Below are 27,349 nucleotides of genomic sequence, written 5' to 3'. Positions count from 1 at the left end.
TAAGTTTCATCATTAAGATTCTTGAACAGTCTATAAATACACATGGAAAAAGGTATTTTGGAATTGAAAATAAAAAATGCTCTATATTGTTTTGTGATATAAGTTATTGAAATAGGACCATTTAAACATTATTTGAACATCGCTTGAGTTTAATCGAAATAAATGTCGACTCGATAAGTTCTATTTACTGTTCCAGTAAACAGCATAACAACTGCGTTTATCCTCATTGTTTTCAACACATAACCTGGGTAAAGTCTCTTTTTTATTACTGTGCTATAATATGGATAATGCACAGTAAAAGTGTGCATAAACTACATCAGATATTTTGCACAGTGTAAAATACTCTGACCTGTAGGAGCAGACCCTGGATTTTGAAAGGTGTGTAATTCCATTTGATTTAAAAAAAACAAAAAAAAAACAAAAAAAAACAACATCATCGTGTGTAGCGAGACTAGCCAAATTTTTGACAATTTTACGATTAAACATTGTATTTGTTTTCCATTCAATAGGTGGGAATTTAATGTATGATTTATTTTTGTATTCAATGTAAATCCAAATCAGTGTTTAAAAGTCCAACCGATAAAAACACATTTTTTTTTGGTAATCTCTGGCAAAACTGTGATGTATATCTATCTATCTGTATTCTAATTTAGCTTATATACTTTTTTTTGCTTAGGGGCAAGCTGAAGCACGATTCCGGGTGCGGGAGTTTCTCGCTGCATTTAACACCTATTGGTAACCTTCCTGCCGTTCTTTGCTCTTTGGTCGGGTTTTCCATACTCAATTATTTTATTTTTTTATTTTATGCTCGAATTTAAGGAGGATCATACTTAAGGATATTAAGCTGCAGATCAACCAGACTTAAAGATACGACATGTCTTCAATAATTAATACAGTAGAAACAAATTTAAAGATTGAAACAAGATTTTTTTCATTCGGTTTACTTTATCTGTATAAATTTATGTAGATCTATCCTTGGTTCATCTTCCTCTTCCTCTAATCATATTATTTAGCGAATGAAATGCAACTTATCTTAACTCAATAACCCTGTCAATTTTGATTTTTCTAACATATTCAAAAATTACACCAAATCGAACTAAAACTGTAGGTCTGGAGATGTAGATTATACGTCAATAGGACAGCAATCGTACAACAGACACAAGTTAAGGACATGTATAGGGGGCAACATATAGTAGTATTCAACAATAGAGGTCTCTACACAATTTCGTCACTTTTTTATATAAAAATTGAGTATAAATTTAACAGAAACGATAAAAAAAATCTACCATAAAATCGAATCCAGTTATCTTAAAACAATGTTTATTTATTATTATACAAAAATTTATCATATCTTATCCAAAAAAAAGGAGGCTAGTCTCTAAGGTTAAAACGAAAATACGGCGTTGCATTACTTTTTCCATGTGTATATATTCATTGATTTTGAAATACAAAACACATAAAAAAAAATCATGATTTAGAAAGTTCCACCATCATTATATATATATATATATTAGACGGCATGCAAAAACGTGAAAAAGACACCACAGTACTGACAGTGACAAATGGGCGTCTAACGTTCAGTGTCAAATATTGTGTACAAAAATGGAGGAAATCTGATAGAAAGATATAGGAAATGTGATATGATAGTCAAATTGACAACTCACAGGACTTTCATGAGTAGTCAATGTTGTTAAACACACCCGTAGAAGCAATGGGCTGTCACTATTTGACCTTCAACCAAGAACAAACCACAAACAATAAAGATTGCATGCTATTAAAATCCAAACATGAACAAATGCTAGTACTATGACTATGGATACAAATTTATTGCACCAGATGCAATTTTCGTCAAGATATGTCTATTGCAGTGTTGCTGATCTATACAATGTACTATGTATATGCATTCAGTTATCGCATCTCAAAATTATTCGTTCATAGTGTGTTAATTTACGTATTTTGATTGAGTCAAGCTTTCCAATTGATATTTTATCGCGTGTTTTTCTATGTTGTGACTATTGTCTCAGTAATAAGGAGAAGGTTTTGTACGTTTAATCCCGCTTCAAATGTTTGCACCTGTCCTCAGTCATGAATCTGATGTGCAGTAGTTGTCGTTTGTTGATGTAATTATACGTGTTTTTCGTTTCTCGTTCTTGTTATATAGATTAGACCGTTGGTTTTCTGGTTTGAATGGTTTAACACTTGTAACTGTGGGGCCCTTTATAGCTTGTTGTTCGACAAGAGCCAATGCTCCGTGTTGAAGGCCGTACATTAACCTATAATGGTTTACTTTTATAAATTATTATTTGGATGGAGTGTTGTCTTATTGGCACTCATACCACATCTTCCTATAACCTAAATACCGGCTGGTTTTGATAAGTCATTAGATGTGCGATCATATATGTTTTTTGACATTCTTTACTTCAAGTATAATATCTTGTACTCTTTTAGATTATTATTTCGCACTGGAAATGTAAGACTATATATACTTGCAAGTGCAAAAAGTCCATAATCAATAATATATTTATTATGTTTTTTAGTGCTCGCTTTTATGATAATCAGGTTTTTTAATATTTTTATTGACAAAGGGCTTGGTTTTCAAAAATATCTTTTGACTGAGCCATGTCTTATGATAGTTGTAGGACATGCCATAGTCATAAGATTTGTTTTCAAAACTGTCCAAAGTTACGATATGTCATAACATTTTTCGTAAATCTTAAATTGAGAATTGAAGAATTGAAGAGTTTTCCCGATATGACTGACCCGTCTGGTGATGGCCTTATGGTTATCAACTAAAATGTAAGTTACTTTCGGTGATTATTTTCATGTTAATTATGATAGAAATAATAGTTGTGTTTCTCAGTCGGCTAAATAGTAAAGATTTGTTTTTCTCCACTTCGTCAATTAAAATTTGGATTTCCTGCTACGTAAATCTTAGACTATTTTTCTTACCCATGATTTTGTATATAATAACTATACATATTATATCTTTCCTTATTTAGTACTTTATAAACGTTTTTTGCGCGGCATTTCGTTATGTACAAATGTAGGTACTCGATGTACGAGTCGTTATATATTCACGATCAGATAACCATTCCGGTTCGAAAAAACATGAACGCAGAGTCGTAAATAATGAGAATGGTAATTTTTTTATTTGTTTTTGTCTATTTAAACCAAAGGAAATGTGTCCCTAAGTCATGACAGCCATACGAGCATCATGCACAGGTATGACTACGTATCTTACAAGAAATGGTATAATCAGGACTTTGGAAAGGAGACGTAGAAAAGAATCTTTCGGCTAGCGGAGCAAAGCAAAAACATTACTAACCCTTTATTGGCCGAAACATAAATTAGCACATATTTGACGGTTTGTTACGTGAACATATAGTGTAAAAGTGAGGTTAAATAGACAATAATTAGACAATATACGTATAGTGTCTTGAAATATGAAATTTATTTGTATGAGGCTTAGAAACGGGAAAATGCGAGGTTCTACCGAGCATTTTCCCGTTTCGTGCCGAACACAAATAAATTTCATATTTCAAGACACTACACGTATATTGTTTTTATACTGAAATCGAAAAAAAAAATGAAAAATGAAAAAAACATGTATCAAAAATTGTTAAAAAAAGTGTTTGGAATTTCCCTCTTGAGGTACCATTTTGGGGTATTTCCCTATGAGCGTAGTCCAGGTGGTAAGACATTGGCGTATTAAGGAATTAGAAAGGGAAAATTAACTTAAATAATAACATTTGATAAACATGATATATAAATAACCAATTTGAAGACATAAAAGTTTAAATTGAAAAAAGTTTGACCATTGTTACTTTACGTTGTCATGGTCGTGACGTGATGTTGATGAAATACAATAAGGAGGCGGGGCTTATAGGTCAGTTGGGGTCATTGACGTATAAAGCTAACGTTTATACGTATAGCTTTATCTGTACAGTAAACTAGCTGATTGCAGTATAAATATAATATAAGTGTCTTTAAATATTAGCTGTATTTGTACGAGGCTAAGAAACAGGTGTAATGCGAGCATAAGCCGGCTATTACTTCTGTTTCGAGCCGAGTACAAATACCGCTGATATTTTAAGACACTGAACAGTTATTGACTTTATCCTGAAATTAATTCTGTTATTGTTTGTCTTTTGAATGACACAAACAATCACTTTATTTTGCATTTATTTTCGATTTGAAATCCCCTGAGGCAAGAGTAGTAAAATTAAATCACATATTCAGCTGGAGATTGGTTATCAAAAAAAGAATCTGGAATGGTCAACAATAATACATCACTCAAGGTAAATAATTATCTCTTTTACTTTGATTTATTTCGAAAAACTAAGGATTTTCCTATCCCAGACATAGATTACTTTAGCCGTATTTGGCACGACTTTTTTGGAATTTTAAATCCTCAATGCTCTTCAACTTTGTACATTTTTGTACTTGTTTGGCTTTTTAAATATTTTTATCTGAGCGTCACTGATGAGTCTTATGTAGACGAAACGTGCGTCTGGGTACTAAGTTATAATCCTGGTACTTTTGATAACTATTCACATAACAACTTATTTTAACAGTAGAAACAAATAACAAAACATTGTCCAATTTGAAACAGAAGTGTATGAGTTGTCTTACGCTTCAGACTTGACATTCACTAAACATGCATGCTAAAATTTACATGGTTGATTTTGTTACACATTCAAGTTTTGAAATCGACAATTGTCATCTGCTGTTCGTGTGTGTATGTTATCACAAAATTGGGGTAATTCGTATTGCTCTTATGCAATGTTTGAAAACAAACACAACGTATAAAAGTAATCGTTAATTCGCATAAGGTCAAACAATACGTCATTGGAATGCGACTGCAATACACATTCTGAGGTCACGCAGGTTCATACAATACTCAGTCCATCAGTGGGCGGAGCTTTACAGCAATATCTGTATAGTATACAGATACAAGATAGCGATATATGTAGGGCTGTAGGCTGTATCTGTATAGTAAAATAATTTTATTAGGGTAAAAATCATTGCAAGAACATGAAGCCGAAATGTACACGTGCATAGTATATTTTACAAAACAGTGTGGACTATTCAACCTGTAGTGCTGTACCGCACAAGTAGTTCCTGTGAAATCAAAGTACTAGTAGGCTAACCGTTGGAAGGTCTAAACATATAACATATAAACACTTGTTGAAATCTAAACACTTGTTTAAATCTAAACATGTTTAGATGCTAAACGCGTTTCAAAACGTACACAGAAAAAGTGTTTAGATAAGTGTTTAGGATCTAAACACTGTTTTTACAGTGTAGGACACAATATTGCAGGATAAAACCGGATCACTATCCTAGTCAAGTCGAAGGAGAGATGAGTAATTGCAACGGTGACTGACGTTTGTTGTAAGATTAATTAGCATAACCTCACAGGTTTCTTGTTGTAAACAAGATTTATGGTCATTTAATGAAATGTAAGATACGACCGCGACTTAAATAAAGAAAGACAAACAAGCATTTTTTATTCAAATGTACGGTTGAAATGTTTCACCCAACAAGGGAAATGAGTGGTTCAATATCAATCAAAGGCTTTATACGAATGAGTCTTAAATGACAATAAAGTTGTGAATGACGGTTGAGAAAGGGGAATTCCCAGTAGGCAAGTTGCAGTCGGTCCTTGCAAAAAGGACTCAGTATAACATTTCGGCGAAACAGATTTTCCGGTTACAGTCATATCCTGTTAAAAACATTAAGGAAAAGAAGAAAAGTAATTCAAAAACCAACAAATGTTAAGGCACGTACCATTTGATTTTTAGGGGGATTGCCTGGGATTTACATGCGGAAAAAAAAATACGTTGGTCTTCTTTTATAAAAATAGTAAAAATAAAAATTCAAATAATGAATTTGTTTGAAATTAATTTTGTCTTATAGAAAAACAAATGGACTAGATTACTGTTTTCAACCAAGGTACAATCATAGTTGTTTCAGAAACAAACAATTCAAAATTATCCCTACCCTTTCCTCTCCTTCCCCTCTGAGAAAAACAAATGGTCCGTACTATTGACTTTTAATTTAAATAAGAATTACTGACTGGGGATTATTATCAATCAGGCACAAATGGACTGGGGCGTGTGGGGTTAAACATGTTTTGTATGTAAATACTTAAGCTGTGGAACATTTTGTTATCATGTGACTGTAATGGAGTATTACCTTCTATTGGGTGGAATTGTGAAATAGGGGTCAATACGTCCTTGTTCCATCCTTTGTCGCTTTAAAGGCATCATGCCTGTCATTTTTAACCTAAGCAATCCTGAGTATTCGAGCGTCACTTGTGAGTCTTTTGTAGACGAAACACGCGTCTGGCGTATATACAAAATTTAGTCCTGGTATCTATGATGAGTTTATTAACTTTAATAATGACCGAGGGACGTTGGTCAACTCCACGGTGGCAATTGCCAAATCATGTTACGTTGAAATATTAATCAATAATTTATTACACGTAAATAGAAACAAACAAATTATTTATATATAACGAATTGTCCCATAAAAAATAGATATACGTGAAATGACAAGGTTAACAACGATATCTAGTGGGATTAATTATAGTATAGTCCTAATAAAAAGAAAAGTGCAAGTAAGAGGTGCGTACACCCTCTACGGCCCTCGTGATCTGCCACTGGTTATTCTGCCTAGTACCCGCAGTCATTCAGGGGCTTTGCTGGTTATTTATTTAGTGGTTTCTATAGTTAAGTAAACAATGTATTGTTCTGAGACCATCCTAAGACACGTCCTAGTTATATGACAGTTTCGTTGACACAGCCACAGATGTATTATAATTCTTCGGTCAATGTAAGCCCACGACGCAAAGACTCGAGGACTGACACAGATCCCTCTGCTGATAAATAGTTTATTAGATAGTTTATTTCTCATGAAACCATGAATGTACAAAGGTTATCCCATAATTTATCTGGGAAATGCCACGTAATAATCTGATAGTATAGAAGAATGAAAAATAGGTTTCTACCAGGTCGCCCCAACTGAGTGCGTGCTTGGGATCGGGTTGCAAATACCAATAGCCGACCAAGAACGACCCTAGTACTTCATACGTATACGTGCAAAGCATTCACGTTACTAATAAATTACCAGAGTCGAGCGACGTTAACTAAAAATATAATTGACTACTTTTGAAATAAAAATAATTTGGCCATGGCCAATCATCCAAGTTTAAACATTTCAAATATGTGACTCTGGATTCGTCGTACATTAAATTAACGTCAAGGTTAACACAGATATAATTGTTTACAAACCTTATCTAACCTTGAGCTATATATGGTCTGCTGTGATTAATACAAAAGGAATCATGAGTATACCTCCTGTAAGCAAAGCTTTAGGTGTATATACGAATCACCATGTCCATCCATTCGTGTGTCCGCGTCCATCTGTCATTTGGTCTGCATGTCTGTTAATTTGTCTGGTAAACGCAGCTCCTCCGTAACGAATGTATTGGTATAGAAGGATGGACGGTTATAGTACAAGACATGAGGATGTGCATAGAGTAGTGCGGAATTGGGGAATGCTATTGTGAGTAGACTCACAATTATAGTTTCAGCTTCCTTATTGTGAACATTACATTTTCTATGGATGAAGTTCCTTTATATGGAGGAAATATCCAAATTGATTTCATGTTATGAAGTTTACATGATTTATGTGGTAGAGGGTTGCTGCTTACAAAGAAGCTCATAAAACCTAGGGTATCGACCAGATAAAATTGCAGTCCTGCCTTGACTGATTTACGGACCCATCACGAGTTGGTTGAACATTAGGGGATATCTGAGACACGGATATTTTCCAAGTGTTGATACCACATTTCTCTGTAATCTTCCTCAAGTATGACATCACTTAGAATGCTCGAGACTTGTCAGCTGAATTATACATGACCATCAAGACTAGTGTCACATGTGGATCAGGATGTGTAACCCTTTAGGGGCATCTAAGACCTCTTCCAGTATTTGTTAGGTATTTGTTGATCCTTAGGTTTCTGTGTAGTGCTTTGAAGACTGGCGCTGGTCTTTTTTTATTGTTTGATTTTTTGCTATGACGTGTGTGCGATGTTAGTTTGTCTTCTGGTAATGAGTTTGATTGTCCCTTTGTTATAATGCATAAAAGCAAATTCCAAATACTTTACATAACAATATAAGCTGAGTATTGTAGTTGCCCTTATAGAAACATACACTATTATTGTTCAAATAAGAAAAGACAACCCGAAACAAAGATAGAGATATTAAACAGCCACATGAAGTACTCTGGATTTATACTTCCCTATTCAAAATTCAACTCAATTATATATATTCTAGTATAGGTGCATTAAAAACCTCAGAATCCGTGTTTTGGCGCTCGCCTATAGATAATAACAATATTGGGCAAAATTCAGAATGAAAACAAGACTAGAGGTTCTACAGAAAGAAAAACATCTAAATCATATCCTGAATTTGCTTTTGCTTAGATAACCCATTTCAAAAATGTTTAAAAAATTTACATTGAAGCAGAAACTTAACTTAACTTGGGATTTAGCATATATGCTGATAGAGAGGTAGCATTTAATATATATACCACTGTTATTGTAAATTAGATTTACAGGCGGAAAGACAGGGATATAAAAAAATAAGCCCCGCTGACAATTTGTCACGGAAACATTCAAATAGAGTCGATTTAAGCCAGGGTTACACATTCACGATTTTTAATTTAGATTTTTACTGTTGTCCTTGACAGGACAATTCTAGATTCGAATTTGTCCCAAGTCTGATAAAGATCCTGTGAATCGTAACTGAAAATTGAAACGTTTACGCGGCGTTATCACAGTGCCGATTGTTGCTCCCGTTTGAAATCAGACATCGTTTAAACACGAAAAGTAAAAAAGTCGGATTCCACAATGATCTGGAGTGTCCTATTTTTGGCTAAATGCTGTTGTAAACGTTCGTTACATATTCGAACGGATCGAAGCACCCCAGATAGTTAGATGCGTCTCGTAACATTCGGGAACACTCATCCGATTTTGTCTAGTCGGATTACAATCTTGATTATGTCACGACAGACTCTGCTGTATCGGATCAAAATCGTAACAATGTTCTGAGTTACAATGTTGACTTTGTCCTATGGACCGGGCATGATCTGGTGCGATTTGTCATTGCTATGTTTTGCCGGTTGAATCCACATCCTGAATACGAACCGTCTGTGACGAAACCGTTCCGGAACAGTCCCGTTAATAATACGAAATTAGCAATAGGACCCTCGTCTGAGTCCTGAAAATTACAGAACACGATACGAGTCTATACAAAGCCGTTTGAAATGTTGTCCTGCAAACTGTGATAGGGTTGTGTTCCGACAGTACCTGATCATCCCAAATATAGAGACAGTTTTCTAACGGATATCTTCCGTCAGCGTCGGTTCACTGTCTGGTCACTGTCTGATGTCTGTTGCGTCGCATACAGCTTAATAGGGACGCTGTCGAGATATATTCGGTCGTTTTTAACCATGGGAAAGATGCAAATCGGACTAAAATCGGATGGAGGACGGGATAATCGGTACAAGTTTGGATGGAATTTTTTTTTTTTGACGCTTCCAGAACAAACTAATTTTCAACAGGACGGACGTACAAATCGTGAATGTGTGATCCAGCGTGTTAAGTAGACGCGTGACCTAGCTGGGGGTGTACTTTGGCGAACTCTCTGGAAATATGACATACGGAAGATTCAATGAATGAATCGTCCAAGAGATAAACAAATGTTTTTCACTGTTTATAACGCGAAAGAAAGTTAGTAACTTTTATTTTAAGCTAACATATGATATACATAATACCAGACAACAAATGAGCACCATTCGAGAGCTCTTTAACCGACTATCGCATGTATCGAAAATGTTGCGGTTTAAATATTTTCTATAAATGTACAGGTTGTGAAATTTTCTTGTTAAAACTGGTCAGGGAATTCTTCTTGACCCTTCAGCGTGTACATTTATAAACGGTCAGTAGAACACACATGCATTTTCTTTCACGGTCATCATTCGATCAATAACCAGTTATCTATTCTAGTGAATGAAAATTTATATTTTTGATGTTATATTTTTTCTTTAAATACAAAAATGTACATCTATAATATACGTGACATAAATTTTCATTAATCGACCGTGTTGACATCTTTTTGCGCAATTTTCTATTTAAGTAGACAATCATCCCTAAATTTTATTTGTATAAAATCAATTTCACCACGATGCAAGGCCAGCAAGTTATATGATTAGTGCACTAAAGTTTAACATTTACCTGTCAACTACTACAATTAACTACTCTATCATTTAACAAAAGGGCAATTGTAAGGTCTTTATTTTAATACAAATCGTTCTAAATCTCATTCTGTAATATATTATAGACTTTATTTGTAGCATGCAGATATCAAATTAAAATTGTAAACCAGATATGGAAAAGTCATTGTTCGTTTATATCTACAGAAACACGGCACTCCAATAACTATTTACGTTGTTTGGAGAATTAACAAGTTTAACAATGTTTCATTTGGAGATAACTTACGAGACCAACACACTTCTTATTTTTAAGAGTGCAGTAATCTTAATTCAGACCAGAAGTGTAAAAAATGAGAATAGACCGAATTATATTATAACTTTCTCTGAAAATTGAAAAATTATTTTTTCAAACAAAAATTGGTAAAAAATCTAAACCAGGAAAATGTTGTTTTTTTATTATTATTTATTATTATTTTCGGAAAAAAGTTTTTTTTTTAGAAAAACGCAAATTCTTATAAAAATCAAAGCAAAAAACAAGATAAAAACACTTATGAATTCTTCAAATAAAATAATATGCAAACATAGTTTTTGCTCTTATCATTCTTAAAACATAACCAATGTATTGTCGCCCTAGGCTCCACTGATACAGTTCCGGGCTCTGCCAATAACACCCACGTCTCGTTAAGGTCAACTCATTTAGATATTTAAAAATAAAATCTAGACCATTAGTCCGATCTGTAAATGTATCAACTGTATATTACAGTGTGGGAAGCTGGGGACGGAACTGTATGGTTTTCTAATAGTTTGGTTATTCGGGAGACTGTCAAGCGGGGCTCCGACATATGACATATGAAGCTGCTTGATGAAAATTTTTATGAAATTCATCTTACTGTTTAACGTTTCTGCTTCAAGTTTCGGTAGCTAAAACATTCAACATATAAATATGAATCAATCAAATGGTAAAAAAGAAATATCCATCCTAACGTGTTCTTTAGGATGGAGGAGCTCCGAGTAAAACGATCGAAACTGCCACACAACAGCGATACAAAATGTCAAAAAAACATCAAGAAAACAATCGTTACTACCAGAATGTTCACGTGTACCATTTCTGGTATATTATAGTCTTACCTGTTTTGATGATTTAAAACCATTGTCGCAGTAAAAACCCAAATACATTATTTTTATCCATGTCGAATAGTTTTCTTGAATCGCTTGCGATCTAACTGTACAATCACTTGAAACTTTCCTGTACAATCACTTGAGAGCTTTACTCTGCAATCGTTGGCAAACTATACTACCCATACTATACTTCTATACTGGTCCATAAAAGTTTTAATCAAGCAACTTGTTTTTTGTCGAATGTCGGAACCCCGCTTGACATACATGTACAGTCTCCCGAATTACCAAAATATTTAAAAACCGTACACTGTGTATATACTTTCCAATGGTTACATTTTGACTGATAGTTAGATTGTACGGCAGTATGTTTCCCCTTGTTTTGATTATAGTCGAATTATACCAGTCTTTTTTGTTTTGTTTCAGAATTGCAGGGCAATATACAGTTACTGATCTTTTATGAACACAACGATTAGAATTAAAATACACATAGGTAGAAAAGGTAGGAAAAAGCGATCGTCAACTGAACTTTTTTTTCAGTATTTAGGAATGATATATATACTAGCCACAAAAAGAAACGATACCTGATTTTTATCAAAAATATCTACTTTATTTTTCAACAATATTGTTTTTGTTTTGTATTTTATGAAACAATGACATCAAAGCACACAAACTTAACAAAGATAACAAATCACAAATAATTTTCCTTATTTCAAGGGCTATTGAAGTTGTTGTTGTCAAAACCAAAAGTTGAAGAGTTAATATCGCGTATGGCCACCTCTTGCGTCAATAAAAGCAGTCAATCGCCGACGCATTGATCCAAGTAATCGTTGAATAAATGCTTGTTGAATGTTATTCCACTCTTCCACTAAGGCGGCTCGTAGCTGGTTGACTGACTCTGGTGGTTGATGACGTCTGCGAAAACGTTTATCAAGTTCATCCCATAAATGTTCAATGTGTGATAGATCTGGTGATAAAGCTGGCCATGGAAGAATGTCAATGTTATTTTGTCCAAGATATTGTGTTGATACACGTGCCACGTGGCACCTAGCTTTGTCCTGTTGGAAACTATGCCGATTTCTATGCCTTGCAATGAATGGTTGTACAATGGGAGAGAGAAATATTTCACGATAACGAACTCCAGTAAGGCTTTCGTTAATGAACGTCAAGTCAGTTCGTCCACAATGCGTGATTCCTGCCCAAACCATCACACCACCACCACCAAAGCGATCACATTCATGTACACACGCGTCTGCATAACGTTCATTTTGACGTCGGTTCACTCTCATTCTTCAATCACTTCTACGTAAGAGAAATCTTGACTCATCGCTAAAAATGACGTTTTGCCACCTTTCACGATTCCAATACAAATGTGCATTTGCCCAATGTACTACATGTGGGCGTGCAGTTCGATGACACTGTTTTAGAATGGCTCCTACTACTAGACGTCGTGAACGTAAACCAGCCTCTCTTAGCCTATTACGTACTGCTTGGGCTGATATCCTTGGATTATGGATTCCAGGTGATTGTCTAGCGGTAATTGTAGCTGGTAAAAACCGATTCCTGAGATGTGTGAATCTTATTCGACGATCTTGGCGTAACGTCGTTTCTCTTGGACGTCCACTACGTCGTCTGTCATTTGAGAACCCAGTCTGTCTTAGACGACTCATTGATCCTGTTATTGTCAATTTAGAAACACCAAAGTTGTTTGCGACGTCAATATGACGCATATCTGCTTGTACCATTCCCACAGCTCTATCACGCTCATGTTTGCGAGGCATATGAAATCCCCTTTTGTGAATGTCACCTTCAATCACCTTTTGTTTACCTGTGTTGACCGGATATTTAATCACCCTCATTAAATTGAAAACCCCTGTTCGGACGGCATAAATGTGGTTCGGCTCGAATTCAAAAAGACGCTAAAATGACGTTATTGTCCGGTAAAATAAAAACAAAAGTGCAGTACCCTACAGACTTATGACTCTTTTCGAACATATAACTAGTCGCAATAAATATTATTTTGTCAATAAAAAATATTATGAAAAAATGTTGGGTATCGTTTCTTTTTTTGACTTGTATATAGATTCTACCACTGCATCGAGTGTAATACGATATGTATCCACTCGAGACAGTTACATTTTCAAATTTTAAGTCCGAGCCGCCTCAGCAAGGACTTTAAAATTGATAATTTAACTGTTGAGAGTGGATAAATATCGTATTACACGATATTTGGTGGTGGAATCTGTTTCTCTAATGATTTTCTAACATTATGCAGGCAAACATATTCTTTCTTTTCGAATGATCTGCAAAAAGATGTGTTCTTTCTATGTGACGTCGTCAGACATGGTCGCCTTTTTCATGCCGTCACAATAGGAAATTCAGAGGAAAGCAAGAAAATTCGACGTCAAAATCTGATTTTAACCAATGAAGTACTGAGATCAAACGAACCACACGTTGATTAAATTTTTGGTATACAATGGGTGCAGAAAGGGATAAATTGACGAAGAATTAGAGAAATATATATATATATATATATAATTAGTTATCAAAAGTACCAGGATTATAATTTTATACGCCAGACGCGCGTTTCGTCTACATAAGACTCATCAGTGACGCTCAGATCAAAATAGTTAAAAAGCCAAATAAATACAAAGTTGAAGAGCATTGAGGATCCAAAATTCCAAATAGTTGTGCCAAATACGGCTAAGGTAATCTACTCCTGGGGTAAGAAAATCCTTAGTTTTTCGAAAAATTCAAAGTTTTGTATACAGAAAATTTATAAAAATGACCAAATAATTGATATTCATGTCAACACCGAAGTGATGACTACTGTGCTGGTGATACCCTCGGGGACGAAACGTCCACCAGGAGTGGCATCGACCCAGTGGTGTAAATAGTTATCAAAAGTACCAGGATTATAATTTTATACGCCAGACGCGCGTTTCGTCTACATAAGACTCATCAGTGACGCTCAGATCAAAATAGTTAAAAAGCCAAATGAATACAAAGTTGAAGAGCATTGAGGATCCAAAATTCCAAAAAGTTGTGCCAAATACGGCTAAGGTTATCTACTCCTGGGGTAAGAAAATCCTTAGTTTTTCGAAAAATTCAAAGTTTTGTATACAGAAAATTTATAAAACTGACCATATAATTGATATTCATATATAAGTAACAATAACATCTCCATGCCTTATATATCATGTACTGTAGTACGACGCTAGATTTAAACTGACGAGGAAAGGTAACACACGGCCACTGAAAGCTTTATTTTTGTAGAGCCCATGTGGCCGTGTGGTCTAGCGGGACGGCCGCAGTGCAGGCGATTTGGTGTCACGATATCACAGTAGCATGGGTTCGAATCCCGGCGAGGGAAGAACAGAAGATTTGCGAATGCAAATTTACAGATCTAACATTGTTGGGTTGATGTTTAGACGAGTTGTATATATATATATATATATATATACATATTTATCAATTTGATCTTTTTTAGAACAAGCACTAGGCCACCGGAAGCTAAATTATTAATTCAGTCTAGATGGTCTAGAAAGAGCGATCGGTAACTTGAATACTAAAAAAAAACATTATGACAGAATTTAAAAAGAAGTAGGTAGGAAAGTGCGATCTTTAAATGTACAATGTAAGTCTGTCAGTGGGGCGGGGGGGAGGGGGGGTCATTTCTCAATAACATCAAATAAACTTATCATAGAGGACTAAATTTAGTATATACGCCAGACGCGCGTTTCGTCTACAAAAGACTCATCAGTGACGCTCTAATTCAAAAATGTTTAAAAGCCCAAATAAAGTACGCAGTTGAAGAACATTGATCATTTTGGCATTCCACCTTTTCAGCTTTTTTTTTTCTTGATGCATCTCTACGTCATATTGTGAATGATGGAAAGGGCGATTGTTATTAATATATATATCAATATTAATTCGATATCAAGTTATTTTTATAACGCAGACAGAAATATCTGTTTCTTTTTTTAGCCGTTACTTGGCGTTCATCGACTCCGTCTGTCGTCGTCGTTTCCGTCTGTCGTCGTCGTGCGTCTAGTGTATACTATTTCAAACCAAGTTCTATCTACAAATAAGTTCAATGACCAATATTGTCAATTTTCCCCTAAAGGTGTTATTGCCCTTTTAAAAAAATCACAATTTGTTCATTTAATTTGCTTACTTTAAAGAATCTGCTCCTTTGAAACTGCTGAAACAATTTCAGCCAAACTTGGGCCGAATGCGTTTCAAAGTATCTACTATAAATTTTATATTTAATTTCTTTGTCAAGAACCATAGCAACTAGGACTAAAATGGAACATATGGGTAAAGTGCATTTCTTTGATTTTGAAGAAAATAAGACAGATACAAAGATCATTTCAAAGGAAATTTTAAGTCATTGATTAATGTACTATATTGAAAAACAAACAAAAATCATAGATAAAAGAATTACAGGTGAAAGATTCAAGTTCTTGAGAGCTTCTTGTTGGTTTTTTTGTCAACTTTTATTTTTCTGTTTCATAATTGTAAAAAGAAAGTTTAATTTTTTATTCAAGTGAAAATGACACTAAATCGAAGGCGTGAAGGTGGGAAAGAGCGATCGTCAACTTAAATTTTCTTCTAAGTATGAAGTTTGTGACATAATTAACGGTTGTGGGTAGGAAAGAGCTATTTAAGGCCTATATTTCGTCAGTAAAAGGTTTATAACACAATAACATAAAAAAGATCATTTTTGCAGCTTTTTTTCTTTGATGCACATCACTATCCTATTTTTAATGATAGGAAAGGCGATCGGGTTTTATCTATGTTTGCGGCTAAACGTTCGATATGGAGTTGTTCTAATAACAAAGACAGCGATATGTTTTTCTTGTTTTTGCTAATAATCTTTTTTCTATGTCATAATTGAAAAAAAAACTTAGTGTGATTGGGTTTTTTGTTTGCAAGTGAATATTAATTTACTTTAAGGTACAAAAGATCAATCAACAACTTATTTTTTACCTAGAGAATAGTTTATGTCAGGATGATTACATTATGAATATTTTGGTATTCTGCCTTTTCCAACTTTAACACACATCATTATCTTTCTTGTGACGTTCTGCTTATAAAAATGAAGACAGCGATAGTTGTATATATTTTCATGTTTCTATGTATTATTTCAACCTTTGTCTCACTCTGTGTCACAATGTGTAGTGTTCGACAAAAGGAATGTCATTCGTATGGGAATTTATGATAGAATAACAAGATATAAATCGTGTATTCGTATCTGTAATTTTATAGTCGTTATCTTTAAAGCAAATCTATAAAACTATCCTATACATTTTAAAAGTGATGGGCGATCATTGGTTAAATATGTTTGATTTGGTTTTAACCGTTTAAATCTCTGGTTTAGAGTTCTGTTAAGAATGAACACAGCGATAGTTTGTTTGTATGTTTTTTTCTACAAAAACCTCCTTTTTTGTTTTAATCGAAAGGAACATTTCGTTATGAATAACGTTTTTTTCGTCAAGAGAAAAAATACGTTTACATTTTAACAACTTAAATTTATTTTAGCAATGGACATTAATTTTGACAAAATAAAATATTCAGATAATGTTTGCTTTCCGCATTTTTCATCCAACTCTCTTTCAATTTCCAACTTCAATAGTTACACATCATTATCTTTCTTGTTAAATTCTGCTTAAGTTCGCTCTTTATTTGAGAATACTCTTTCTGGGTAGTAATTGCATGATCACTGCATTATTGTGCAAGTTAAAGACTTTGAAATATTAAACTTGCACGGAAGGTAGGAAAGTGCGATCGTCAACTGAATATTTTCTTAGTTTGGAATTTAAGAAATGATGTAAACGGTTGTACATGTACGTAAGAAAGAGCGATCTTTAGCTTCAAGTTATTCAGTAAGGGTTTCATGACACAATTACATAAATAAAAGGGCCGAAATATACCAGTGGCTTTGAAATGATTTTCAGTAACTGCAAGTACTCTCAGATCTGTACTTAGTGTCTTTATGTTATATATAAGATGTTACATGGACAATCATACCACATCTTCATTTTTTATAGTTTTTATTAGGGACAGGTCGCTGGCTGAGCAAAAAAAAAGGGGGGGGGGGCAATCATGCTTCGGTCATTCCCTATATAATCAACCAAATTGTCATACAAAAGGTCCTACTTGGACCCGCCTTTGCCACTAAATAGTCCAATATTTCCCAAAAAAGGCGTTAACCTCCAAGCAATCAACCAATCTCTGAAATACATCAAGTTAATGTTTTTGGTGGGGTTCGTGTTGCTTATTATTCAGTTTTATATGTTGTGTCGTGTGTATTTTTTTGTCAGTTTGTCTTTTTCATTTTTAGCCATGGCGTTGTCACTTTTTTCGATTTATGAATTTGAATGTTCCTTTGGTATCTTTCTTCCCTCTTTTATTAATGCCTGCGTCACACTATCCCGATTATTATATACGATGGACACCCGAATGGGAAAATTTTAAGTTCGTACGAAGTTGTTCCCGATCTCGTTATAATACCAAAAAGAGACCGAAGCAAGAACGATGAATAACGAAGTCTATACGATGGTGCCGAAATTATATATGATAGCAAAAGATGGACATTTGAAGGTTACCGACGACGTGTATTTAAGCTTCATATCTCAGCCGAAGCCTACACGATGGATCACGAAGGCTATGTACACGATGGATTACGAATGCTACACGATTGATTACAACGATGGTGCGAAAACAAACAAGATACATAAAGGTAAAATACATGTATGTACATAATACATGTATGAAAACGATCAAAACGGCGTTCTACCTGTTTTGATTTTTTTATGGTACGAACATAATTTCGACAACATATCGTATCTGTACAAGGCTTCCATGCATGGGGGAAATCGATCTTTTTGTCTAATTCTTATGAAACTTAGTTTATTGTCCCCTCGCCTACTACATGTAAGTTGGGTGTAGATTAACTGTTATGGACACTCTAGAACAAAAATGCTCAAAACTTGGTATGGTGTTACTCGTTAAGAAAATCTTAAGCACTATTGACTTTAAAGTTCAAAGGTCAAGGTCACAGTGGCAGTTGTAATACATGGCAATATCACCCTTGTGGACACTCTAAAACCATTATGCTTCAAAACACATTTGGTATGTTCTTCCTCCTTGTAATGATCTGATATTTTTTACGTTCAATTTACAATTTTCTGCATGTGTCATATACACATATAGTGTCCATATTTGTCCCCAATATGTGATATACGAGGACATGCCAGGCTCGGCATTGCCTTGTTTGAACTGTAAAATGTGTCTACTAGTCTGAATAATCACCCATACTTATGCCCATGTTTTCTGGTCTATCTTAAAGGTAAGGTAATGCAAAACGAGCTCTTTCCAGTTGAATATCATTATGATATAGACACACGGAAGGATTCGGGGAAATCATCAAATGCGACAAAATATGACATATAGAAAACAAAATGGTTATGGAGTAAACATTCGTGTGACAACAACTCAAACGATACATAAATAATCAGAATAACGAAGAAAAAGTTGGTTTCCCTATATACATGTACCTGCAGTGTTGGTGTACGAGGCGCATTTATGATTTTCATTATGTTACTTGATATGAAAAATTGACAAAAAATATTATAATACTTGTAAATGTAAATCCTGAGCCTGTAATAGCTGCTCTTCTTGTTCTATTTGAAATAATAGAAACAATGCAGTTCCCTTTTTTTTGTTAGAATCTCATAGAATCATATGATATGAGTTCCATTTTTTGTGAACGTCTTTTTTAATTGTGGTCTTAGACTGACCAGCTGTGCATATCGTGCATGGCACTTAAAATGTATTTTAGCGCGAAAATGAAGCTTACATTTTGCTGGATTTAATGCCGTCTTAGTTCCATCTTTTCGCCTTCTTACTTGTATTCGATGGCAACACGACGAGATTACGAACATGTTAAAAATTAAAAACCTTTTCCGAAGTTGTCCCAGGAGGCTTGAAAAAGTGACCAATGGTTCTACGATGGTTAATGATGGCACCAAGAATAGCCCGATCTGGAAACGATTAGTCCCGATTTAGAAAATTTCCATAATCGAGTTGCCATCGGCGTAAAAATCAGGACAGTGAGACGCGGACATAAGGGCGATCACTATAGTGATGTTTGATTTAATTTCAATAATTTTGCTATAACATAACAAAGGGTTTGCAGATTAGCTCAAAATGAAAACAGCGATAGCATGCTTCGAAGGGCTAAGTGAGCTTTTCTCATCACTTGGCGTCATTCGTCCTGCGTCAATCGTCCTGCGTCCGTCGTCCGTCAATTTTTACAAAAATCTTCTCCTCTGAAACTACTGGGCCAAATTTAACCAATCTTGGCCACAATCATAATTGGGGTATCTAGTTACGTGTCCGATACTTGTTTGGATTGATAAATATTTTGATACGAACGTCACTGATGAGTCTTATGTAGACGAAAGGCGAGTCTGCCCGGAAATATAGGGGTTTTTTTGTGTAAAAAAAGTGCAAAACATTTTTTTGTAATTTGTGATAACGAATTATTTAATTGGTTAGAACGGTTTAAATTCGTTGAATTAGTAATTATCATTTTTTAGTAATTTATGATTTCTGATTAAAAATCATTTTCACAGATGTTTAGCACACCTGACCCACACTAGAATGTGAGATTTTCCCCTTAGGTTGCACCTGTTGCTGTTTTAAATAAAAAGTCTTATTCGCTGAAACAATTTGACCAAATGTTACAATATTTATACGTTATACTTTTTACCACAAAACACAATCAAACTTGTAATTGAAGAGCGTCACTTTTACAGTTCATAAGTTCATAGGTTAAGTCCTTTATTAATGGAAAAGTGATAATTCTGTCGTTTCCCTTGTCAACATTGAGTTTGCCTCAACCAATTGTTAATAAAGGAAGCTATTAAAACAAGAGTTCCAAATGGTGAAGTTGAAATCATCCCTTCGTAAATTTAACGGAAGCCATTGCAATTTGGTCAGTTAATTAGTAACAACGATTGGCCATCTGGTCAGAATGAGCAAATTATATGAAAGACTTACTGCTTAGTTTATTTCCATTTTTCTCTACATGTAGTTGTTTTAGTGGAGAAGACAAAATGTTTAAAGTTGAGAGATCTATGGACGACAGACGGATGGACGAATGAACGGACTCAAAGTGTTGACAAAGCGTTAAAAGGGAGGTACAAATGTTAATACGTATTCTAAAAGGTTTGGCAATTGTCACAATGTCACCTTTTATACAAAATGTATGTGTTCGTGCCTCAAGTTAAGAGTTTCATTAATGTCTGAAAGATTTTAATGGAGCTGTATAGATCTTTTGTGGTCACAAATTGTATTACGGCAAAACTAACGGGATGACTTCATAAACCCATCCTCTGTTTGTTATTCATAATGGTTCATATATATTTGCGTCGACTTAACAATCGATACCAGCACTGTATAAACTTTTTGACATACAATGACTAAATTAAATTTGACATTTCAATTAAACTGTGTATTAGTTTACTATGAACGTCGAGTTAATCAAGTACATAAGTGTTGAAAACCGTCACGCTAAATGCCTAAGAATCCCGAATAAAAAGTAATAAATCGCCATCAAAGGGACGTGTTGGTAGTTATTCTATATATTGAGGATTTTGTCAAATCATTGAAGTCGTCTGTCATTGCAGTTAAAAGAACTGATTTGAAGATATATACCTTGGATACGTAAATGTTTGAACTGAGGCGGTTGACCTTCATCGCCGAACAAGTTCCGAAAATGAAGATCGCGAGAAGGAATATACAGAGAAAAATTTGCCCCCAGTAGCAGTATTTGATCCTGTAACGAATTTAGTGTTAGATTCTAAAAGGATAAGCGTGGAGTTTTGTTTAATTAAGAGGAAAATTAAGCACGATATTTCAATCATTCGTAACAGTTTCCGAGTTTTAAACTTATTTCTGTGGTGCATGATAATTTAAAAGGAAAAAGTTGTGAGAAACTTTTCTTGGTGTCTAAAGTTAATATACCGAAAGATATAGAATTGGTTTTGGACTATGGATAGACCAAGAGAGATAGGATTCTAGGAAACCCTTGAATGACCGGATAACTCTGTCGCTTCTAATTTAAATGTAAAATGTCAATTATCAATTGGTAAGTAGGAAGACAATAATTCATCGATTTATTTTTATATATTCAAAATCAATATTTGGTAAAATTTGTCTAGAGACTAGGTAGTAGTGGTCAGGCTAGCGCTTCGGGCACAATTTGTAAGTTGTGCGTACAAGTTTCAAGAATTGAAATCTATACTTGAACAATGTTTAAAGAATGACTGTAATATCTGTTTCTTTCTAATTAAAGTTTGGATCACATGTTTGATGTTATTTCGAATAGATACTACAGCCTACCTTAACTTATTAAGAAAGAAAAAACATTTTTAATTTCATTAAATTTTTTCGTGTCTAAAATATACGTAACAGTGGGGATTAGTGAGTGACTGGATTGAATGTGAAACAATTTCATATATGTTTACAAAAGATCAGGAAATTTGGATATTTTATCGAAAGGTCATTTATTATTTTACTGCATGCATAAATTGATTGAATAGATCAAATTGGTAATAAATATCAATAAAGATATACATTGTATTCCAGAATTCGTCTATGCAAATCACAGGAAAATAATTAATTGGTTGCGTCAATACAAATATTCACCGATTGTTTGTCAACAAACTTTAATATACTTTGTTCTAATAATAAACATTATGCAACTAGACAACAACAAAACATAATAATCAGGGCAAACATGTACTAGATAGAACATGAATAAGGGCTAACGGACCGGGATTCTGTTTTATACAATATAACAACTAGTTTGATTTTATATGAGGCTTCACACCAGTCCATATGGACTAATACATATAAAGGTAAACAAGGAATGCAGGATATAACTACCGATCGAAAGCAATTTAGGTAAAAGGCAGTGGCTATGTTGCCGGCTCCGGACTATATGAAATACATTTTATTGAAAAAAATTATCATGAACACACATGATATATGTGGCTACTAGGTGAGATTTCTATAATCTTTTAGTCTTCGACTAGATAAAGGATAACCATACTTTCGTATGTCGAACAGTTCCACCACCAAATAATAAACGGAAAACTTAATTAACAATCCTAACACAACAACCTTATGTTCACTATTTACATTAGGATCTTTAAGTTTTAATGACTTTATACATGGGAAGTTTACAGTTTTTTTACTTTGACATGGGAAGTTTACAGATTTTTAAGACTTTTTACATACAAAGTTAAGAATATTTCTGATTTTTTACTTTAAGCAGTTTGTTTTATTTTGGTATAGTACTATTTAATGTAATAACACTTACAGAATAAATTACATAAATTCTTTTTAGATAATTCGTAATTCAGAAAAAAACTAAATTCATAGTCTTTGACCTTTAAGAATTGACCTTTATATCTTTAAAGTAATATGGCACTAATTTATTTACTGTGTATTATGAGGGTAAATAGAAAAAAACGACTTATTTAATGTTAATTCACATATTCATTAACTGAGACTTTAAGATTTAATAAAAAGGATTATACTTTTGAAAATTGTATTAAGTAGACTAGATTTTCATATGTTTGTTTAAATATTCATTGCTGCAACACCCATCCTTGGACCCACTCTTCGTGCATCTTTTTTGTTTGCTTGGTCTTTCATCACCAGTTGATATCGTGCATTATGTATAAGGAACACTGACCTTCTTGATTGGAATTTTATTTTGAGATATCAGGTCAGATGTGACTCAGTAAACAGTTTATATGCTTGTTTTGTCCATTAATACTTGTATTGTCATTTTATATGTGAGGTTTTCTTCAAGCACATCAACATTTGAGGTCAGGATGTTCTTACTTGTTCGTAAAATTGTTTGTCTTAATAAGACCGGCAAAATAGCAAAACTCTATACAAATAGCTTTTTTACCGAAGCCGATAAAATAAACCCTAACTAAGAGATGGATGTCTATCAATGTCTTTATCATGTTTATCTTTTATAGTGTGAGGGTTATGTGTATATTTTATATATTCAGCTAGCCTATGTTCAAAATATTTGTATGTGCGTACTAGGTATGTAAAGTAGATGTAAATGATAATACTATAGATTTTTTTTTCAGAGGCTATAAATTGTACATGTACAGTGACAAATGATAACAGTGTGAATGTGAAAAATTGTGAGCTCTGCACATCTACCTCAAGCAATTTTCGTGCTAATGGCAGAATAAAGTAATTAAAATAGCTGCCAAGGTAGTGTGAATGATATGATAATGTACATGTAGTTTGGTATGAACTTTAAAGTTTTCTTGCACTAATCTTTGAAATGAAAGAGCTGAATAAGGACTACAAATTGATATAAAAATGTGTGTACACCTAAGTAATACATGTATATTCTTATGGGCCTCAGGAAAAAACAGTCTTACAGCTTACGATGTTAACCTCTTTAAATATGTAAGAAATTGTTATTATATAACATTTACAGAGTAAAAAACAAAAACACTGAAATAAATGTAGATATTGTTTTCAAATCTATATATTATGTATATTGAAGCTCAACATTATGAAAAAATCACACAAGAGAAGAATAACATTCAGATTACAGAAATGAACTTTGCATTATTTTCATAATTGAAAATTCTTAAAACTTTAAACTTTCTCATAAATTCTGTTGATACAATGTATACTTCACATTTTGCTGCGCTTCAACAATATTTATTTCTCAGATGATTTGCATTATGTTCAGAGTATGAAGATGTAACCTGTAAGTGTTATCTATAAACTTGTATGTGGGTTTGAATGAAGAAGAGAGGAAACCCAACATCACTATTACAACCTAAAGATTTGTAAAGATCTATATTCAGTCATAAACTATCATTATAATGTTTGTTCCATTTAACGTTTCTAAATTTTTTTCTACAATTTTAATGTATCTAAAGATCTAAATTTATTTGTAGGGGGAAATCATCAGAAATTTATGTAAAGAGGAACCTCCTAAAAGAAAAGACAATTCTGAAACAAAATCAACTAATGTACAAAAGATTGATGAAACTCATCAACAAAGGACAAACAACACAAAAACCTCTTATGTTGTCCCGAAAAAACGTCAGATCAAGCACAGAAATTTACTAAAGGCGAATTTTCAAAATTAATGCTGGATAGAAGCAATATGCATCTCGATATTTTGAAATATATTCAAAATTGTTCAACTACATTAAATTAATGCCAAAAGTAGGAGACCCCGCGAATAGTTGTGAAGACTATGCTGATAAAACTAGGAATTTTACTTAGGAGCAAAGATCAGCAATCCTAAAATATTTATGTGACAATGTTCATCCAATCACCTTGCAACACCTTGATGTACATGTACCAAGTCTAATTCATGTCACTATTACATGCACTTTGATACACAGACCATCCAACTTTGATTCAGGTTTGTCTGTTTTTGCTTCTCTTTTATTTCTGTCAGAAGAATATTGACTTTGAAATTTTGCTTAGTTTACATGTATTAGTTTGTGTTTAGATTTGTTTAAAGGCAACTACTTGTGATAAGTCAATGGGATTTGGTAAGTAGGTCCGAGACCACAATTGTCGTCCCTTGATTAATATAGTCCCTAGTGTTAACAGTGGGTTACTTGCCAATAATTTTTATACCCCTTCCAAGTTTATTTCTCCATGTTTAATGCCTCAAATTGTAAGTAGGGGGTGAAATTACACTGCAAAAAATTTGGGTCCAGAATTTTACAAGAAAGTAGTGATTTGGTCCAGCTGAAAAAAGGTTAAAAATTAGCAATTTGGAAGCTGTTAAAAGATTTTAAGACACCCTAAACACAAAATTGTCCATATTTTGAGTTAGAGGCGATGAAGTTTTCTATAATTTTGATATAATTTGTCCCAAAAGTAGTACAACACACTGTAAAAATTTCATTGAGAAAGCGCAGGTGGGATTTTTTCAATTTTCATCTATGTTCTAAAAGAAATGCACTACGAATTAATTGTGTTCTCAGACCAGTAGTTGTATTAGCATTGGCACATCTCTTTTCTATAGAGATTGTTTAGCCCATGTTCCTTCAGTCATGCGTGGATAATTGTCTTTCAATATTTGCAACACTGACATGTTAAAGTGTAGCTATTTTAATTCCAACATTTGTCAAAAACAATTCTAATGATTTGCCGTTCGACAAATGTTCCTATTCATTTGTTAAAACTATAATTTCAAGAAAATGAAAACAGCGTGTGCATATTTGTAATCATTAAATAGCAAAAATATTATCATTGATACTCAAAATATTACAGATGAGTGATGCAGGCTATTCAAATCCAAAACCTTGTCATATCTAATTGAAAAATCTCATTTACCTTATAATACTTTTGATCTTTTAGACAAAGAATATAAATCCTTGTAACATATGCATGAAAGTTAAAATAGAAATGTATAAAATAAAAGATGCTGTTAAAAAGATCTGCTGAACAAAAAGTAGAAAGATCACCTTGATAGACAAAGGTAATGTTATTCAACTGAACATTGAACTTGAAACCATTGAAGCAGATTTTATATGATACAATTCCCATTACTTTTGTAAGTTTAAAAAGAATAGATTGTTTAAGTTTATAAATGTCTCTTAAATGTAATACATTTGACCAAAAAAAAAGTTCTTTTCAAAAATGTTGCTACTGATGACAAAATGGATGTCTAGTTCAATAGAGGCAATTTTACCTTAACAGTTCAGGAGTTATGGTGTTGAGATATTGAAAATGAAAGTGTGAGTTTCAGGTTAAATTTTTCGGTCAAGGTAGTTTTTGATGATGTTGAAGTCCAATCAACTTGAAACTTAGTACACATGTTTCCTATGGTATGATATTCCTAATTTTTATGCCACATTAGATTTTTTACCCAATTTCATGGTCCATTGAACATGGAAAATTATAGTGCGAGTGGGGCATCCGTGTACTTTGGACACATCCTTGTTCTTCCAATTTTAGTTTGTTTGTGACTGTACAACCATAAGGTCAAACCAAATGATTGAAAATAGGAAATATGGTTGATTCCAATTTTGTAAGCTAGGACAAAAGTGGCCATTGAAAGAAATTAGTTGTCTTAAAAAGTATGTTTGAAATGGACAGTCTATTTTTATGTGAAAAAGTATAATATTCTTCAAAAAAACTTATTTCAAATGTGAAAACTGTAGATATAAGCTGCTAAAGGGGAACCACTAATGATATTGTTATATATAAAAAAAAAAAAGAAGATGTGGTATGATTGCCAATCAGACAACTGTCCACAAGAGACAAAAATATGGGCTTCAAGAATGAGCAAAGCCAATACTGCATAGTCAGCTATAAAAGGCCCCGATATGACAATATTAATGTAAAACAATTCAAACAAGAAAACTAATGACCTTATTTAAATATAATAATGAACAAAAAACAAATATGTAACACATAAACAAACGAAACGACAACCACTGATTACAGGCTCCTGACTTGGGATAGGCACTTGCATAGATAATGTGGCTGGGTTAAACATGCAAAGTTTTTTTTACATTGGCATTTCCACATATATCACATTGCATTGCACTTTCAGTTTCATTCATCAGTCATTAACGTTTTTTCACAATTTAAGGTTAAGTTTTATTTGTTTTGAATGATTAAACCATTTGCATGATTTCAAATGTCATATCCACTTTTTCCTACCTGCCCCTGGAGGACTTTTGATTTCAGTGTTGGTTTGAAATAGCACATTCTATTGATGGCCTCTTTTTCTAAATTTTATTAAAAGTTTCAACTACATAGTTAGATCTTAATTTTTCAGGCTTTTTACATCATATGGCTGATCTAGATGCAGTTTTAAGAGCACAGTCTGTACTGTTTGTGATTGAAGAAGAATTGG

The 27,349-nt window shown here is 33.6% G+C and overlaps 1 long non-coding RNA gene across 1 annotated transcript; it reads left to right on the top strand.

The window, feature by feature from the left end:
- Positions 1-11,821: 11,821 nt before the first annotated feature.
- LOC134682130 (uncharacterized) lies at positions 11,822-27,318 on the top strand. Its single transcript, XR_010100799.1, has 4 exons — positions 11,822-11,899; positions 23,583-23,712; positions 24,417-24,892; positions 27,272-27,318. It is a non-coding gene; the product is annotated as an uncharacterized LOC134682130 (long non-coding RNA).
- Positions 27,319-27,349: the final 31 nt, after the last annotated feature.

Source organism: Mytilus trossulus, chromosome 8 (assembly GCF_036588685.1).
Source record: "Mytilus trossulus isolate FHL-02 chromosome 8, PNRI_Mtr1.1.1.hap1, whole genome shotgun sequence".
Taxonomy (NCBI): Eukaryota; Metazoa; Mollusca; class Bivalvia; order Mytilida; family Mytilidae; genus Mytilus; species Mytilus trossulus.
Note: the sequence above shows the minus strand (reverse complement) of the source record. Positions and strands in the feature narration are given on the sequence as shown.